The sequence below is a fragment of the Hypanus sabinus genome, chromosome 9 (genome assembly GCF_030144855.1).
Source record: "Hypanus sabinus isolate sHypSab1 chromosome 9, sHypSab1.hap1, whole genome shotgun sequence".
Classification (NCBI taxonomy): domain Eukaryota; kingdom Metazoa; phylum Chordata; class Chondrichthyes; order Myliobatiformes; family Dasyatidae; genus Hypanus; species Hypanus sabinus.
This window is the reverse complement of record NC_082714.1, coordinates 94,760,675-94,779,014: the sequence shown is the minus strand read 5'-3', so window position 1 is coordinate 94,779,014 and position 18,340 is coordinate 94,760,675.

The window sequence follows — 18,340 nt, the reverse complement described above, 5'->3', positions numbered from 1 at the left end:
TCATGGATTAATTAGGGAGAACCGACAGAGGTTTGGATGGGGCATGTAATTTCTTAGTAAGTTTATTTAGGTGTTTTTTTTTGCCGAAACGACGAGGGTGTTTGATGAAGGAGAACTGTAGAAGTTATGTGAATGAATTTTAGTGAGGCATTTGACAAGGGTCCTTCATGGGATGCTCATCCGGAAGAGGAAGGATGATGGGATCCACAGTGAATTGGCCAGCTGGATTCAAAACCAGCTTGCCTTTAACAGATGGAGTATAGGAGTCGGAGGGCCACATTCTAGCTGGAAGCCTGCGATTAGCGGCGGTCCACAAGATTTACCCTTGGTTCTCTGGTGTTTGCGATGGCTTTATATGATGTTAATAAAAACGTGTAGGGGTTTCTACACGATAAGAAGATTGATCCTGTTGTGAATAGTAAAGAAGATTGGCAAAAAATTCAGCGGAATATAGAACACTTGCAGATATGGGCGGAGAAATGACAGGTGGAATGTAATGCAAAGTGTCGTACGATTGTAGGTCGAAAGCAAAGAGGAAGTTTTGATGACAAGATCTTTATCAGTTGATGATTAGAGCGATCTTGGGATCTGAGTTCATAGCTCCCTAAAAATTGCTCCCTGAAAGTTTGGTTCAGAAAGCATATGAAATGTTCGCTTTTATCAGCCGATAAATCCATGAGTTCAGAAGTCAGGAAGTTATGTTGCAGCTTTGCAAAAATATAGTTAAACCTCTTTTGGAGTACTGTATATAGTTCTAGTCACAGGAAGGGAATCAATGTTTTGGACAAGGTGCACACGGAGTTTATCAGGATGTTACCTTGATTAGAGGGCATGCATTATAACGAGAGCAAATACAGATTGCTTTATTTTCTCTGGAACGCCTAAGGCTAATGGGAGATTTAATAATGGCGCGTAAGATTATGAGCGGCATTAATAGAGTAGAAGCATAGTAACTTTTCCCAGAGTTGAAATATCTAACAACAGACGGCATGTCTTTAATCTGAGAGGGGTAGTTTAAAAGGAGAGATGAGGAGCATGTTTCTTTACACAGAGTTGTTGATGCCTAGAATGTAGTGCTTGTAGTGGAGGTAGAGGCAGAATTATTAATTATTACCCTTAAACCTCAAGCTCTTGAAGAAGAGGGGATGACTTGAATCAGTTTTCCTTACCCCAAAAATGAAGTGACTCCACAAACTGTGGACGCATTTTCTTGATATTTAATACGTATATCTTCATTATTATGAATCACTGTTTCCTTTTTCTTTGTTGTATTTGAAGTCAGAACATAGACAATCTACAGCGGAATACATGCCCTTCGGCTCACTAAGTTGCGCCGATCATGTCCCTACCTTAGAAATTACTAGGCTTACCCATTGTCCTCTATTTTTTAAAGCTCCATGTACCTATCCAAAAGTCTCTTAAAAGTCTATTTCGTATCCGCCTCCACCATCGTTGCCGGCAGCCGATTCCAGGCACTCACCACTCTCTGAGTAAAATACTTACCCCTGACTTCTCCTCAGTACCTATTCCCGAGCACCTTAAACCTGTGTCCTCCTGTGGCCACCATTTCAGTCCTGGGAAAAAACCTCTGACTATCCACAAGTTCAATGCCTCTCAGCATCTTATGCACGTCCATCAGGTCACCTCTCATCCTCCGTCGCTCCAAGGAGAAAAGGCCGATTACACTTAACGTATTATCTTAAGCCATGCTCCCCATTCCAGGCAACATCTTTGCAAATATCCTTGGCACCCTTTCTATGGCTTCCACATCCTTCCTGTAGTGAGACTATCAGAACTGAGCACACTACTCCAGGTGGGGTCTGACCGGGATCCGATATAGCTGGCACATTAACTCTCGGCTCCTAAATTCAATTGCACGATTGATGAAGGCCAATACACCATACGCCTTATTAACCACAGAGTCAACCCGCGTTTTGAGCGTCCTATGGACCCGGACCCCATGATCCCTCTGATCCTTCACACTGCCAAGAGTCTTACCATTAATACTGCCATCATATTTGACCTACTTAAATGACCCACTTCTCACTTATCTGGGTTGAATTCCATCTGCCACTTCTCAGCTCAGTTTTGCATCCTATCAATGTCCCGCTGTTACCTCTGACGGCCCTCCACACTATCTACAACACCTCCAACCTTTGTGTCATCAGCAAACTTACTAACCCATCCCTCTATTTCCTCATCCAAGTCATTAATAAAAATCATGAAGAAGAAGCATCCCAGAACAGATTCCTGATGCAGTCCACCTTCTCCATCCATATACCAACCACTGAGGTAAGACTCACTGGTCTATAATTTACTGGGCTAGCTCGACTCCCTTTCGTGACTAAAAGAACAACATTCGCAACCCTCCAAACGTCCGGAACTTCACCTGTCTCCAGTGGATCAAAAATCTCCTCTCTCGCCTCCCTCAGTAGCCTGAGGTGCATCTCATCCTGTCGCCGCGACTTATACAACTTGATGCTTTCCAAATCTGCAGCAATTCTTTTTCTTAACATCGACATTCTCAAGCTTTTTAGTCTATTGCAAATCATAACTTTTCCATCCTTTTCCATAGTGAATACTGAAGCAAAGTATTCATTAAGTACTTCTGCTATCCCCTCCGTTTCCATACACCCTTTTTCACTGTCACACTTGACAGTTCCTATTCTTTCACGTCGTAGCCGCTTGGGTTTTACATGCTTGTACAATGCCTTGGGGTTTTCCTTAATCCTGCCCGCCAAGGCCTTCTCACAGCGCGTTCTGGCTCTTCTAATTTCCTTCTTAAGCTCCTTCCTTTTAGCCTTATAATCTTTTAGGTCTCTATCATTACCTAGCTCACTGAACCTTTTGTAAGCTACACTTTTCTTCTTGAATAGATTTATTACACCCTTTTTACACCACGGTTCCTGTACCCTACCATAACTTCCCTGTCGCACTGGAACGTAACTATGCAGAACTATACACAAGTATCCTCTGAACATTTGCCATATTTATTCCGTACTTTTCACTGAAAACATCTGTTTCCATTTTAATCTTCCAATTTCCTGCCTGATAGCCTCATAATTCCCCTTACATCAATAAAACGCTTTTTCTAACTTGTCTGTTCCTATCTTTCAATGCTATTGTAAAGGAGATAGAATTATAATCAATATATCCAAAATGCTCTCCCACTGAGAGATATGACACTTGACTAGGTTCATTTCCCAATACCAAATCAAGTAAAGCCTCTCCACTTGTATGCTTATCTACACATTGTGTCAAGAAACTTTCCTGAACACAGCTAACAAACTTTACTCCATCTAAACCTCTTGCCAATTGATATTTGGGAATTAAAATCTTCCATCCCGACAACTCTGTTATTATTACACCTTTCCAGGATCCGTTTTCCTATCTGCTCCTCGATATCCCTGTTACTATTGGGTGGCCTATAAAAACAAAAGTAATTGACACCTTCCTGTTCCTAATCTCCACCCACAGAGACTTCGTAGACAAGCACTCCATGGCGTCCAGCTTTTGTGCAGCCGTGACTCTATCTCTGTTGAACAGTGCCACGCCCCCACCTCTTTTGCCTCCCTCGCTGTCCTTTCTGAAACATCCTAAACCAGGCACTTGGAGTAACCATTCCTGTCCCTGAGCCATCCAAGTCTCTATAATGGCCACCACATCATATCTCCAAGTACTGATCATGCCCCCAAATTGTTGTTTTTTTTGTCTTTTGCACATTGTTTGTCCATTGTGTTGAGTGCAGCATTTTTCGTCTTAGTACTTACTATGAATGCCCGTAAAAATATCAAATTAGATTGAGAAAATGTGTATCTTGATAAAGCACTTATTTTGACTTTGGCTTTGAGACACGGAAAGTCCCCAAACTCTACGGAGTTAGAGAAAGGAGACGCAATCACTTTGAAAGACTAGATACGGATTTGAAAACAATGTGGACACAATATCTGTCTCTTCTGTTCGTGGGGGCGAGCTGGAGGGGGGTTGAAGTGTTGAGCGATTGGGGAAGATGATGAGCAATTCAGATGTGATCTAATTCAGCCAATTTATGTGCATTTGTGAAGTTCTCTCTCTGATAGTTCTGTGTATCCTTAGTTGCTGAAAGATTTCAGGCTGAGACAAGGTGCAGGAGAAACCTAAGGATTTCTATAGATACGTTAAGAGTAAAAGGATTGCAAGGAACAGAAGTCTCGAAGATCAGAATGGCAATCCAATTGTGGAGCCAAAAGTGATAGGGGAGATTTACTCAGTAGACGGGTATAGAGTCCGTAGAAGTGAGGCAAAGCTGCATCAAATTCGTGGATCACATGCAGATTATGGAGGAGGAGGAGGTGCCTGCCAAATTAACCGGGGAACTATTGGCCGGTGAGCCTGACATCAGAACTGAGAAAGGTATTCCGAGAGATGAAATTAGCAGGAAGTTGATGAAGGCAGCGCATGTTGCCTACATGAAATTTAACATGGTCCCGCAGGGGAGTTCGGTCAAGAGAGTTAAGTCAATTGGTATTCAAGAGGACATAGAAAATCGGATTAGACATTGGTTTTGAGGGAGAAGTCCGAGTGTGTTAGTAGACGGTTACATCTCTGACAGAAGGCCTGTGACGACCGTAGTGTGGCAGGGATCAGTGCTGGGTTCGTTATTATTTGTCATATCAATCAGGAACCAGACTGATAATGTGGTTAGCTGCATCAGAAAATGTGCAGATGGCACCGAGGATTGGGGTCGTAGTGGATAGCGAGGAAGGACATCATGGCTTGCACCGGTTTCTTGACCAGCTGGAAAAATCAGCGGAATAATGGCAGAAGGAATTTAATGCAGTCTAGTGTGAGATGTCGCACTTCGGTAGGACCAACCAGGTTTGTTCTTACACATTGAACGGCAGGGCACTGAGGAATGTGGTAAAACAGTGGGTTCTGGGAATACAGATCCATAATTCGTTGAAAACGGCGTCAAAGGCAGATAGGGTCGTAAAGATGTCTGTGGCATATTGGCTTTCATGAATCCAAGTAATGACTTCTGGAGATGGGACGCTATATCGGAGTTGTAAAGGAGATCGAAGAGGCCTAATTATGGATGCTTCCCTATCTGAATGATCTGAGGTTTAAGAAAGGATTGAATAGGTTAACACTTAATTCTTTGGAACTTAGAAGATTGATAAAAGATATACAAATTGATGAGGGGTAGAGACAGTCTAACTGAAAACATGCTTTTTTCACTGAAGTTAAGTGGGACTGTAAATAGAGGTCATGAATTAAGGATTAAAGGTGAAGAGTTTAAGAGAAAATGAGGGAAGGTCTCTTTACTCAGAGGGTCCTGAGAGTGTGGAACGAGTTTCCAGTGCGAATGGTGCATGCAAGCTCGATTGTAAAGTTTAAGAGAACTTTCATAATGTAGAAGGGCAGTAGAGATATAGGGGACTATGATCCCGGTGTAGGGCCGTGAAGTAGCTAGTTTAAATGGTTCTGCACGGTCTAGATAGCTAAAGAGCCTGTCCTGTGCTGTACTTTTCTATGACTCTATGTCGTTGTGATAGAACTTTGGGCACAACGTGATTCAGCATCACTCCTTGTGCGAATGATGTCCTTAGACCTCAATGTTCTGCAACACTCTGCAAGTTCCCTCCACTTGCTACGTACTGATCTGTTTATTGTATCTTCGCCAGGTGCAGCATGCCAACCATTTCTCATCAAGATCGCTAATATTACCCACCACCTGATTCTCTCACTCTGGACTCTTTTACCAAGCTTCCGGCTAGCCTAGCTTGTGAAATCTTGCAGAATACACTGCGACGGTCCACGTAGTCAACAGACGGTTCAATTCAAGGTTTCCAAGAAAATCTATACGCTGGACTGGGTACCCTACTACACCTTGATGAATTATTTCAGTGACTGTTTATTTCTTTCCGATCTAGTGGGTTAACGTACCTTCCGTCTTCCTATTCCCCAGCAATAAGTTGGTGATGGAAAGGGCTCCAATACTTCCCGTACGCCAAGCTTGACGAACCGATCCGGTCATTCTGTTCCTGCGTTGCAGACTGTAGTCGGCGAATCTCTTGGTTATTCCACATGTAAAATGTCCACACGTTTAAAAATAAGCCTGAATATGTACGTTTGTATTTTCATTGAGAAGTTCCATTCCCTCTGTGGTTCACTTTTTTTTTCAGCTCGTGGGCTTCCGAATCGCTTCTACCTGGTCCCATAGTGCTTTGTTGCTTCTGTCTATCTGCTCTGGATACCATCTCTCACGTGTTTCAGGAAAACTATTCTGGCATGAATCAGCTGCGCCAGCGTATCAGGGTTTAACCAAATCAGCGAGGTATTGGATAGTTGCAGTAAAAGGTGATGTCAGGGAAAAGTCATGGAGGTTCCACACGGAAGATTAGTTAGGAAGGTTCAATCGTTAGGCATTAATATTGAAGTAGTAAAATGGATTCAACAGTGGCTGGATGGGAGATGCCAGAGAGATGTGGTGGATAACTGTTTGTCAGGTTGGAGGCCGGTGTCTAGTGGTGTGCCTCAGGGATCTGTACTGGGTCCAATGTTGTTTGTCATATACATTAATGATCTGGATGATGGGGTGGTAAATTGGATTAGTAAGTATGCAGTGTGATACTAAGGTAAGTGGCGTTGTGGATAATGAATTAGGCTTTCAAAGCTTGCAGAGAGATTTTGGCCAGTTAGAAGAGTGGGCTGAGCGATGGCAGATGGAGTTTAATGCTGATAAGTGTGAGGTGCTACATTTTGGTAGGACTAATCCAGATAGGACATACATGGTAAATGGTAGGGCATTGAAGAATGCAGTTGAACAGTGCGATCTAGGAATAATGGTGCATAGTTCCATGAAGGTGGAATCTCATGTGGATAGGGTGGTGAAGATAGCTTTTGGTATGTTGGCCATTATAAATCAGAGCATTGAGTATAGGAGTTGGGATGTAATGTTAAAATTGTACAAGGCACTGGTAAGGCCGAATTTACAGTATTGTGTACAGTTCTGGTCACCGAATTATAGGAAAGATGTCAGCAAAATAGAGAGAGTACAGAGAAGATTTACTAGAATGTTACCTGGGTTTCAGCACCTAAGTTACAGAGAAAGGTTGAACAAGTTAGGTCTTTATTCTTTGGAGCGTAGAAGGTTGAGGGGGGACTTGATAGAGGTATTTAAAATTACGAGGGGGATAGATAGAGTTGACGTGGATAGGCTTTTCCCATTGAGAGTAGGGAAAATTCAAACAAGAGGACATGAGTTGAGACTTAGGGGGGAAAAGTTTAAGGATAACATGAGAGGGAATTTCTTTACTCAGAGAGTGGTAGCTGTGTGGAATGAGCTAGAAGGGCCGAGGATGCCTGTTTCCGTGCTGTAATTGTTATATGGTTATATGGTATAATGCTCATCTATTTCAGTAAAGTTGATCTATATAATTGACAGATCACTTTAGAGATCTCAATCTCTAAAGCAAAATGTAACATTCTCCCTTGTGACCAGGGATGAGAGCGATGACAGAAAAACAAACCTTTAGTAAAGCAAATGATCCGGTCTGCCATAAAATGCCCTATTGAGTATATTATAGGAGCCTCCACATCCTATCAATGTGTTCGTTGGTGATTTGCGTTTAGTGGGTTGCCTGCAATCTTGATCAAAATGCGCTGTCGGTGAAACTCCTTTGGCAAGCTGGGTTCCTGTTCAATCTAAGACGACACTCTACCGCTACCACAGGTTGAGAATGGAACCTCATACACCCGGAGCACCAAGTTCAGAGTGCCGCCTCACGTTTTGTCCGAGAGCCGTGCAACAAAATGCCATTTTGAAATATGCCCGTAGTACTCTGGAAGTAATTACCTTTATTGCAAGTATTGGATCTGAGTGACAGTATAATTCAATGCCGGAAACGTCTAAACTTCCTTTTGTACATTGTAGAAATTTTTGCACCATAATTGAATTGACTTGATGGCTTACATCTTTCACATGGACGAGGAGTAAAAATCTTTACTAGGTAATTTCTATGTAATCTAGAAATGTGGGTAATTTCTGAAGAAGACTACGTATGGATCAGAACCCAGTTGAATTGTTGGTTTTATTTCCTTCATGGTTTAGTTTTCTGAAATTGCTGATTGCAACCAGAGAGATGGACAGTAATAAAATTTTTGTTGGAATTTCTGAACCCCTCCCTGCGTTACTGTAGACATTCATTTATACTTGAGGTTTGTCATTTATATTGAAAAGACCATACGTTACAGGAGCAGAATTAAGCCATTCGCCCCATTCAATCATGGCCCATTTAATATCCCTCTCAACCCCATTAACCCACTTTGACCCTATCATCTTTGACACTCTAACAAATGAAGAGCCTGTCAACCTCCACTTTAAATATACCCAATGACGGCGTCCAGATCCGTCCATGGAAATGCATTACACAGAATAACAACTCACTAGCGGTACAAATTCCCCCTCCTCTCCATTGTAAAGGGATGTCCCTTTCTTCTAAGGTGGTGCACTCTGGTCCTAGGCTTCCCACTATAGGAGATGTGCTGTCGAAGTCTGCTCTAGCCCTTTCAGTGACTTATAGATTTCAATAATATCTTTCTTTTAAAGTCCAATGAGCACACTGGACCCTCCCCAATACCAACTCATCCTTTCTTAGATAAGGGGTTCCGAATTACTCCGAAGTATGATCTGACCCATGCCTTAATGCCTCAACATTACATCTTTGGTTTTATATTCCAGTCTTCTTGAAATGAATGCTGACATCACATTAGCCTTCCTTACCATTAAGATCACTCTGTACGGCCAACTGTGTTTAAGTTCTGGGTGTAGTTTCTGACTTATACACTAGGGCATAATTCTCCACAGTCTCTCTTTACCTCACAGCAAATAGTTTCCAAGCTCAACATCCACAAAAACCAAAATGTTTATATGTTCAGCTGTGTTTGGTCCATTTGAGCAAAGATGAGGAGAAATTGTTTTAGACAGAGTGGGAAGGCTGTGGAATTCCTTGCCACAGGCAGCTGTGGAGGTCAATAGGGTCCTGATTCATCAGCGCGTCAAAGGGTACAGGAAGAAGGCAGGAAAAGGAGGTTAAGAGTTATAGTAAACCAGCCATGACGGAATGGTGGAGTACATACGACGGGCTGAATATGCTGCTATATATTATGTTCCAAAATGGCAGCAGGATAAACGGAATGCAATCTGTATTGTAGAACCGAGTAATGGCAGGAGGACGGAAAAGATCATAAGATATAGGAGCAGAATTAGGCAATTTCGTACATCGAGTCTGCTGCAGCATTTGTTGATGGCTGCTTTATTTTCCTTTTTAACCCTATTCCCGTACCTTCTCCCGTAATCTTCGATACCCTGCCTAATCAAGACACTATTAAGCTCTGTTTTAAGAATACCCAGTGACATGAGCTCCATAGCCATCTCTGGCAATGAATCCCACATGTTCGCCTGCTTCTGGTTATAGATATTCCTTCTCATCTCTGTTCTAAAGGGATTTTTTTTTTTTGCATTCTGAGACTGAGCCTCTTGCATTAGACTTTCTTTCTATTGGAAATATCCTCACCACATCCACTCTTTCTAGGCCTTTCAATATTCGGTAGTTTTCAATGAAATTCCTCCCTCATTTTTCTAAACTCCAGTGAGTACATGCCGAGGGCCATTAAATACACCCCTCATAAATTAAACGTTTCATAGAAAACGTAATATGACAGTACTGTATACTTGCAATTCATATAAGACATATATATATCTAAGAGTTTATTAACTGCCCCGAATGTATCTGCCTGTATCAGCCCCATATTTTCCTCTAATTACTTTAACAATTTTTGCCTTGAGGGAAAAAGTTTCTGGCTATCTATTATAACTAGGCCCCTTACACCTTTTGTAAAGTGTACACCTCAGTCAAGTTACCTATCATTCTTCTTCGTTCCAAAGACAAGAAATCTTCAGTTCACTCAAGCTCTCATTATAAGACACGGCAAATCTTCTCCGTACCGTCTCCACAGTTTCTACATCCTTTCTATAAGAAAGTGACCAGAACGGAACACAATATTCTAAATGTAGTCTAACCAGGGTCTTAAAGAGCTGTAAATTCACTACACGGTTCTTGAAATTAACTCCTTAATTAATGAAGACCAATGCGCCATACTTCTTAGGAACTCGACAATGTGTGGGACATTGAGATATTTATGGATGTGGAACCCAAGTTTCTTCTTTTACTTCACAGAGTCAAGAATTCTGCCATTAACCTTGTATCCCGCAAATTGAAACCCAAAAATGAATGACAACGTAGTTTTCTGGGTTGAACTCCCAGATCAGCTCTACATCATGTCAAAGCCTCGTTGCAACCTACAATAATCCTCCACACTATTCACAACTCCATCAATCTTCGTGTTATCGCCAAGGTTACTAACCTCCCCTTACAGTTTGTCACCCAAGTCATTTGAAAACTCATTTCGATCTTCACAAAGCCATGCTGGTTATTTGTGATCATACAGTGCATCTTCAAATGATCGCAAACCCTATCTCGAAGTATTCTTTCCAGGAATTCGCACACCACTGAATTATGACTCGCGGGTGTATAATACCCAGGGTTATCTATTGTCCTTTTTTTCAAACAACACCCTCCAGTCATCTTGTACTACTCCTGTGGCCACTGAGGACGCAAAAATCGTCGACAAGGGTGAAACTATCTCTTGGCGTGGTAACCTGGTTTATATCCCGTCTGACCCAGGATCTTACTTATGCTAATATTTTCCAAAATTTGTTACACATCCTCTTTCTTAAAATGAACATGCTTTACCATATCTGCTCGTTTTATGGTGTATTCACAAACGACAACGCCCCTCCTATTTAGGGGTTCCCAATATTTTTATGGCATGGAGCCTTGGGGTCTGTGGACTCCAGGCTGGCAACCACAGCTTTCTGAAGCAAAGTATTCATAAAGGATGTCTCTTGCTTCTCCGACTACAGGCCCATCTTTCCTTTACTATTTCTGATCGATCCTACCCTCACTCCTGTTATTCTCCTTGTATTCACCTACGGGTAGAACGCCTTGGGGTTTTCCTTAACTCCATTCGCCAAGGCCTTCTCCTGCTTCTTCTAGCTATACGAAGTCTTTTCTTCAGCTACTTCCTGGCTACCTTGCAACTTTCCCGGGTTCTGTCTGATCTTTGCTTTCTAAAAATAAGCTTTTTACTTCCTCTTGATTAGATGTCCCACATTTCTTGTCTACCATCCTTTCCCCTCTTCAGTGAGACAAACCTGTCCAGATCCATCAGCCAGTGCTCCCTAAACAACAGCCACATTTCTGTTGTGAATTCCCCTGAGTACGTACGTTTCCAATTTATGGTCCCCAATTCCTACCTGACAGCGACATAATTCCCCCTCACTCAATGAGATACTTTATCATACTGTCTGCACCTATCCTTGTCCAAAGCTATGCTGAAAGTCAGCTAATTTTTCCCAAAATGCTCACCCATCGAGAGATCTGACACCTGACCTCGATCATTGCCTGGAGTCGGTCTGTCTACATACCATGGACACGCCTAACAAATTGTACCCCATCCAAACCTTTTGCATTAAGGAGACACCGATCAATATTAGGGAGCTGAAGTTCCCCGTGACAAAGGCGCTGTTACTTTTTCATCTTTTCACCCTCCCATCTCCTGCAGCCATTCGAACTGGCCATCCTCCTCCTTTAGAATGCTGTGGACTGGAGGCGACGCACCTTTAAACAGCATACCATCCACATAATTTTTGAGATCATTTCATAAGCCTTCGAGAAACGTTTCTTGGATACGGGGCCCGAAAATTAACACAAAAGCGCTCGCTACCTGCATGTAAGAGGGTGTGGATGCGGCAGAGAGAAATTTCATTAGGTTATGGTATTCATCAGGGACGCCAGACAGGGACTCGATTACCTGAAATAGTTAAGACGATTTCGGAATTGAGTGAAAGGTGAGGTAGAAAACATGGTTATTCGGATAAGCGGCATGAAACTTTGAACGAAGAGCTGCCCAGATTATTCCCATCTTCCAACCTTGTGCGGCGAGGGCGAATGGTATTTAAAAAGGTTTTTTAATCCCCTCTACCCTCGGAACTGAATTCTAGACTTTACCAGCTTTGTCCTAAAATTATATAAAGATTACCTCAACATTACCCAATCTCCGCGCTAACTCCGCGCACCGTGCCCATATTTATTGGCCCCATTGCGATCAACTTATAGACGTTCTCCAATTACTTCCCAAATCTGGAATTCGCCTGTGTGCCTTTACGAATAGTATACTTTCATTGTTGATTGGGTGAGAGTAGGTTATGATGCCCCGAGCTCGGAAAAAGCTCGTTGGTACCCAGGATTCCTTACCCAGTAATGGGAGAGGAAATGGCGGAAATGCAGAGCGGGCCTGTGAGGTACTGAGAGGCGTGAGGTCGCCAGCCAAGCAGTTCAGACCCACTCAGATTACATCCGAAACAGCTTTCACAAGTCTGTTCTCGTTCCACTCCCTGACCGGCCGATCTGCTGCCCAGCACATAAGCCCAGTGTATAGTTTTTTTAAAGTTATCCGTTCCCCTGTAGTATGTACAGCCAAAAGGACGTGGTGCTCTTTTACAGAATGGAACAGAATTTACCGAGGCCGGAAATATACGGAATCTTCTAAGAGGAAACATTGTCACTTGGAATCTATTGATGGCGAATGAAATGTTCGTTAAAATCCTAAAGCCCAATTTCAAATTGTTTCTTCTTCAATGGTTTCATAGGTCCAAGCTTGTTTAGAATTTATAAACTGAGTTTAGAAATCCGGATTTATAGGTGCTTTCAGGAGCAGCTCGAGACCATTCAGCCCCTTAACCGTGTCTCACCGGTCATTGAGATGAAAAATGCTCTGCATCAAGTTCATCAGGTCCCCACTATCTCACTTTATCAGACCAAAGTTGCCTCAGTTAAGAACGGGGATTTGGAAAATCTTCAGAAACGTGCCCCCGCCATTTTACTTAAATTTTACAATACGATTATCTTTGAAGTACATAATTCCCATTCAACAGCTGGATGTTTCTCTAAAGCAGCAGACCCTCTATTCAGCTCAGACGATGTGGTCATTCCTTGAACAAAGGACGATTATTGTTGGCGATCAGTCAATACAGCCTCAGGGCTTTCCTCGGGACAACGAAATGGGGCCAGCCATTTTCTGGCTGAGTTACCAATCACCGTTCCCATCACAGGCTCAGAATTACAGATGCTAATTAAAAATTTCATTGAAAATACTGTTATCTGGAAGAACTCAATTAGTGCTGGAGGAGCACAATGAGTCAGGCAGCATCTATGGGGGAAAATGAACAGTTCACGTATAAAGTCAAAATACTGCATCAGAATATCTGCATTGTGTTTAACATATTTCCTATCTGTAAGGCAATGATCCAAGGCACAGTTCTGTAGAGTTCTATGTTGTATGTTATGATCTGTGTTCGATGCTGCATACTGTACTATATTAAATGCACTACTATGTTATATGTACCATGTTCTGATACTCATGGAAGGCTATTAGAAGACAATATCATTCACGCCATTCAGAAGACACTGAATGGCCTCTTTCAACGAGAAGGATCTGGTCACTGGCCTGTGAAATCAATAATCTCCCCACTCCACCCTACCTCTGCTTCCGCAGAACTGCTGAATTCTCTCTGATCAACATTCAATGATGACCATTGACCATTCTGGATTTATTAAGTAGAACCATAGAACCATAGCACATTACAACACAGAAACAAGCCTTTTGTCCCTTCTTGGCTGTGCTGAACCATTTTTCTGCCTGGTCTCACTGACCTGCACCTGGCCCATATCCCTCCATACACCTTTCATCAATGTACCTGTCCAAGTTTTACTTAAATGTTAAAATTGAGCCCGCATTTACCACTTCATCTGGTAGCACATTCCACACTCCCACCACTCTCTTTGTGAAGAAGCCACCCACAATATTCCCTTTAAACTTTTCCCCCTTCACCCTTAACCCATATCCTCTGCTTTCTTTTCTCCCCTAGCCTCAGTGGTAAGAGCCTGCTTGCATTCACTCTATTTATACCCATCATAATTTTATGTACCTCTATTAAGTCTCCCCTCATTCTTCTACGCTCCAGGGAATAAAGTCTTAACCTATTCAACCTGTCTCTGTAACTCAGTTTCTCAAGTCCTGGCAACTTCATTGTAAAACTTGTTTGCACTCTATCATCATTATTAATATCCTTCCCGTAATTCGGTGACCAAAACCGCACACAATACTCCAAATTCGGCCTCACCAATATAACCTCACCATAGCATTCACACTCTTATACTCAATACATTTGATTTATAAAGGTCAATGTACAAAAAGTTATCTTTACTACCCATTCTACTTGTTACGCAACTATTAGGGAATTTTGTATCTGTATTCTTAGATGCCTGTGTTCCACTGCACCCCTCAGTTCTCTACTATTTACCTTGTATGTTGTACCTTGGTTTTTCCTTCCAAAGTGCAATACCTCAAACCTGTCTGCATTAAACTCCATCTTCCGTTTTTCAGCCCATTTTTCCAGCTGGTCCAGATCGCTCTGCAAGCTTTGAAAACCTTCCTCACTGTCCACTACACCTCCAGTCTTTGTATCATCAGCAAATTTGCTGATCCAATTTACCACATTATCATCCAGATCATTGATATAGATGACAAACAACAATTGACCCAGCACTGATCACTGTGGCACACCACCAGTCACAGGCCTCCAGTCAGAGAAGCAATCCTCCACTACCACTGACTTCTCCCATTGAGCCAATGTATAATCCAATTTACTACCTCACCATGTATACCGAGGGACTGAATCTTCCTAAATAATCTCCCATGCGGGACCTTGTCAAAGGCCTTACTGAAGTCCATGTAGACAACATCTACTGCCTTTCCTTCATCCACTTTCCTTGTAACCTTCTCGAAAAACTCTAATAGATTTGTTAAACATGACCAACCACACACAAAGCCGTGTTGACTCTCCCTAATAAGTGCCTGCCTATCTAAACACTTGCAGATCCTATCTCTTAGTTTTCCTTCCAATGATTTACCTACTATTGACGTTAAACTTACCGGCCTATATTTTCCCAGATTACTTTTAGAGCCTTTTTTAAACAACGGAACAACATGAGCTATCCTCCAAAGCTCCGTCACCTGACCCGTAGACACCGCCATTTTAAATATATATGCCAGGGCCCCTGCAATTTCAACACTAGTTTCCTTCAAGGTCCGAGGGAATACCCTGTCAGGTCCTGAAGATTTATCTACTCTGATTTGCCTCAAGAGAGCAAGCACCTCCTCCTTTTCAATCCGTATAGGTAGCATGACCTCACTACTTGTTTGCTTTATTTCCATTGACTCCATGCCAGTTTCCTTACTAACTACAGACGCAAAAAAACATTTAAGATCTCCCCCATTTCTTTTGGTTCTATACATAGCCGACAACTCTGATCTTCAAGAGGACCAATTTTATCCCTTATTATCCTTTTACACTTCATACACCTGTAGAAGCTCTTTTGATTATGCTTCACCTTGACGGCCAAAACTACCTCATGTCTCCTTTTAGCCCTCCTGATTTCTTTCTTAAGTTATTTTTGCACTTTTCCTCCTTCAAATTCCTATACATTTCTCACCTCTCTTTTCCTTTATCAGAGTTCCTATATCCCTATAGAACAAGGTTTCTTATTCTTATTCACTTTGCCTTTAACCCTGACAGGATCATACTAACTCTGCACTCTCAAAATTTCTCATCTGAAGGCCTCCCACTTAACAATGGACAACCTATCCCAATCCACGCTTTTTAGATCCTTTCTCACTTTGTCAAATTTGACGTTTTTCCCAGTTTAGAACCTAAACCCGAGGAGCAGATCTATCTTTGTCCATGATCAAGTGGAAACTAATGACGTTATTATCACTGGAACTAACGTTTTCCCCTACATTCACTTCCGTCACCTGTCCTAACTCGTTTCCTAATAGGAGATCTAGTATTGCATCCTCTCTAGTCGGTACATCTGTATATTGATTGAGCAAACTTTTCTGAACACATTTTAGAAACTCTAACCCGTCTAGACCTTTAACAGTACTGGAGTCCCAATCAATACGTGGAAAATTAAAATCCCCTACTATCACAATTTTATGTTTCCTGCAGTTGTCTGTTGTCTCTCTGCAGATTTGTTCCTCCAATTCTCACTGACTATCGGGTGGTCTAGAATACAACCTCATTAATGTGGCCATGCCTTCCCTATTTCTCAGCTCCACCCGTTTGGCCTCGGTAGACAAGGCCTCTATTCTGTCCAGCCTGAGCACTGCTGTAACATTTTCCCTGACTAGCAATGCCACCCCCCACCCTTCATCCCTCTGCCCCTGTGACGTCTGAAACATCAGAACCCTGGAACATTAAGCCGCCAGTCCTGCCCCTCCTATAACCAAGTTACACTAATGGCAAGAATGTCATAATTCCACGTGTCAATCCACGCCCTCAGCTGGTCAGCCTTTCCCACAGTACTCCTCGCTAGCACAATCTCGCTTATTTGATTTAACACAAACAACGCACTTCAATGTATGTTTCGTTGTATGTATAACAAATAAAGCTAACCTATTAATGTTCAATGTATTTTATTTATGTACATGGATAATTGTGTTTATTTAGGTTTTAAAAACTGCAGGACAGTCCCAGTATTTCCTAAGATGTTTTAAACCGTTAAAAATGTTACTCGTTTCAATAAAGCAAGTGAGGCGTCTTATGTTAGGTTGTCCATGTGATTTCCATCTTATGGACAGGATTTCTTTCATCTAATACCACGAAAGTTGTACAATATAGTCCAGAAATTGAGTGCTTAGTATTCTCACAAATTGCTCATGAAATTCCAGAGACGAGTTAACTCCATCAATGCAACATAGAAATCTCATCAATGACAAAGTGAGATTCCGTAATATTGCAAGAAACCAGCAACCAGACAGTATCGATGGCACAAAATAAAGAATCGACGTTTCTGGCAAAGAGCCTTCACCAATCTTGATGGACAGAATCGGCCAGATGTGTCAACTCTTAATTCTTTTCTATAGATGCTGCCTTGTTGCTGAGTTCCCCCAGCATTGCATATTTGTTGCTCTGGATTTCCAGCATCTGCAAAACCCTAAGGTATTCTTTAAGTATATGAAGAGCAAAAGGATAAGCTGTGAGGGAATAGGACCAATCAAGTGTGACAATGGAAAACTGCATATGGAACAGGAGGAGATGGTAGAGGTATTTAAAGAGTACTTTGCTTCAGTATTCACTACGGAAAAGGAATTTGGTGATGATAAGGATGGCTTGTAGTGGACGGAAAAACTTGAGCATGTAGATATTAAGGAACAGGATATGCTGGATCTTTTGGAAAGCATCAAGTTGGATAGTTCACTGGGACCGGATGGGATGTTCCCAAGGCTACTGTAGGAAGCGAGCGAGGAGATTGCTGAGCCTCTGGCGATGATCCTTGCATCATCAATGAGGACGGGACAGGTTCCAGAGGAGGATTGCGGTTGTTGCTTCCTTATTCAATGATTAATGAACATTTGGAGAAGCATAACATAATTAGGAATGGTCAGCATGGCTTTGTTAACGACAGGTCATGCCTTACGGGACTGATTAAATTTTTTGAGGATGTGACTGAACACATTGATGAAGGCACAGTCTTCATTGATGAAGGCTTATTCAGAAAGTAAGGAGGCATGGGATCCAATGGAACATTTTTTTGTGAATGTAGAAGAAGCTTGTCAACAGGAGACAAAGAGTGATTTCAGATGGGACATATTCTGCATAGGGATCGGTCACCAGTGGCCTGCCTCAGGGATCTGTTCTGGGACCCCTGCTCTTCGTGATTTTTATAAATGACCCGAATGAAGAAATGCAGGTTTGGGTTAGTAAATCTGCTGAAAACACAGAGGTTAGGGGTGTTGTGGATAGCGTGGAGGACTGTCAGAGGTTACAGCGGGACATTGATAGGATGCAAAACTGGGCTGAGTAGTGGCAGATGGAGTTCAACTCAGGTAAGTGTGAGGTGGTTAATTTTGGTAGGTCAAATATGACAGCAGAATATAGTATTAATGATAAGACTCTTGGCAATGTGGTGGATCAGAGGGATCTTGGGGTCCGAGTCGACAGGACACCCGAAGCTACTGCGCATGTTGTCTATGTGGTTAAGAAAGCATGTGGCGCTTTGGTCTTTATCAATCGTGAAACTGAGTTTAAGAGGCGAGAAGTAATTTTGGAGCTATATAGGGCCCTGCTGAGACCCGACGCAGCACTGTGCTGAGTTCTGGTCCACTCACTGTA